The following is a 2,633-nucleotide window of genomic DNA, read 5'->3' as shown; positions in this document are numbered from 1 at the left end:
TATCAGTCTCACTATATGGTAATGATGCATATTGGGCATGAAATCATGGTATGTATCTGCTTGTGATGGGTCACTTGCTCCAATTAATGTATTGAATTCCAGTATGTGGCAGTGTTTCCATGTATAAGATGATACATATCCCTGAGTCTCTATGATAGGGGATGTTCATTTACAGGCATTCAATTCAAATTTGGGACACTGGGTAACTCAACTAAATATTGAGGATCTGAGGGAGAGTTGTCTTATGTAATTTCACCATGTCCTCCAGTAATTTATATGTTTGGGAACCAGTGCTATGAAGGATAATTGTAGCACATCCCAGGTCAGCAGTGCTTTAAGGAATTGTTTTTGAGTGAAGGTTGTCAGCATCCTTGTTTTATCTCCACTGAAAGCAATCACAGCATGGCATTCTAACCACTGGCAATATTTATTCAAATTTTACAATAACATTTCAATGTTTATACCATAGCATTGACACAATCATTGGATTGGTTCTGTAGTAAGGTGGAGGTGCATTTTCAAGAGCTATATGCCCAATTCCAAGTCGATCCCTAGGCCCTACACTTGGATTGGATAGGTAAGCAATGTGGTGTTTGCGCCACCTTGCATTCTGATTGGCTAGGTGCCATTTTCCGCATTGCTTACATCATATCCTTTTACGCCTACACTGGTGCCTTGGGGATAGAGGCAGGAGGTGGGTTTGGAATTGAGCTGCAGTCTTAAAGAATTTCTGAACCAATCCTTTACCAAATCTGTTTTGATGTAAAGGGCATGCTGTAGAGGGGTCCAGACATGCTAGCGATTTCACTTGGTTTTGAGAAACTTGGACCACCCGCAATAGACTTCCTCATTGCTCGTTCTGCAGTATGCTGCTTCTCATTGTAGCCCGCTCAGCAGAGCTGGTAGGGGGAATGGCTTGAGTCGAATCAAATGGAATATAATGTTGCGGATAAAGTTGAAATTGTGTTATTCCGAAGTGTACAACATCTAAAGACCTGCATCACTACTGAGAGTGTGGCCATTTCTAAAATGATGTATTTTTCCGTAGCTCCTATACTGCAGAACGATTATCAGCTGCCTCTAATTGAGAATCATACAAAACACCAACATAGAAAAATGTAACTAGAACACAGAAATTATAAACTAGAATACCCCCTAGACACGCCCTGACCTACTACACCATAGAGAAACAAGGGCTCTCTATGGTCAGGGTGTGACAATTGGAGTCCATCTGTGGTAAATTCAATTGATTTGACATGATTTGGAAAAGCACACACCAGTCTATACAAGGGCCCACAGTTGGCAGTGCATGTCAGAGCAAAAACCAGGCCATGAGGTCTAAATAATTATCCGTAGAGCTCCGAGACAGGATTGTGTCGAGGCACAGATTTGAGGAAGGATACCAATAAAGGTCTGCACCATTGAAGGTCCCCAAGAACATAGTGGCCTCCATCATTCTTAAATGAAAGAAGTTTGGAACCACCAAGACTCTTCCTAGAGCTGTCGGTCTGGCCAAACTGAGCAAGGCCTTGGTCAGGGAGGTGACCAACAACACAATGGTCACTCTAACAGAGCTCCAGAGTTCCTCTGTGGAGATGGGAGAACCTTCCAGAAGGACAACCATCTCTGCAGCACTCCACCAAATCAGGCCTTTATTGTACAGTGGCCAGACAGAAGTCAGTCCTCAGTAAAAGGGCACATAACAACCTTCTTGGAGTTTTCCAAAAGGCACCAATAGAACATGATTCTCTGGTCTGATGAAACCAAGATTAAACTTTTTGGCCTGAATGCTAACCGTCACGTCTGGATGAAACCTGGCACCATCCCTATGGTTAAGCATGGTGGTGGCAGAATCATGCTGTTTTTCAGTGGCAGGGACTGGGAGACTAGTCAGGATCGAGGGAAAGATGAACGGAGCAAAGTAAAGAGATCCTTGATGAAAACCTGCTCCAGAGCACTCAGGACCTCAGACTGGGGTGAGAGTTCACCTTCCAACAGGACAACAACCCTAAGTACACAGGAGGACGCAGGAGTGGCTTCGGGACAAGTCTCTGAATGTCCTTGAGTGGCCCAGCCAGAGCTCGGACTTAAACACGATCGGAAATCTCTGAAGAGACCTGAAAATAGCTATGTAGCGGCACTCCCATTCCAACCTGACAGAGCTTGAGAGGATCTGCAGAGAAGAATGGGAGAAACTCCCCAAATACAGGTGTGCCTAGCTTGTAGCATCATACCCAAGAAGACTCAAGGCTGTAATCACTGCCAAAGGTGCTTCAACAAAGTACTGAGTAAAGGTTCTGAAAACTTATGTAAATGTAATATTTCATTTTTGTATTTTTAATACATTTGCAAACATTTCTAAAATCATGTTTTTGCTTTGTTATTATGGGGTATTGTGTGTAGATTGATGAAGGAAAAATAACTATTTCATCCATTTTAGAATAAGGCTGTAACGTCACAAAATGTAGAAAACGTTAAGGGGTTTGAATACTTTCTGAATGCACTGTAATTAAAAGTGTGGACACCCCTTCAAATGAGGCTATTTCAGCCACGCCCATTGCTAACAGGTGTATAAAACCAAGCACACAGTCATGCAATCTCCATAGACAAACATTGGCAATGGCCATACTGAA

The sequence above is a fragment of the Oncorhynchus nerka genome, linkage group LG7 (genome assembly GCF_034236695.1).
Source record: "Oncorhynchus nerka isolate Pitt River linkage group LG7, Oner_Uvic_2.0, whole genome shotgun sequence".
Lineage (NCBI taxonomy): Eukaryota > Metazoa > Chordata > Actinopteri > Salmoniformes > Salmonidae > Oncorhynchus > Oncorhynchus nerka.
Note: the sequence above shows the minus strand (reverse complement) of the source record.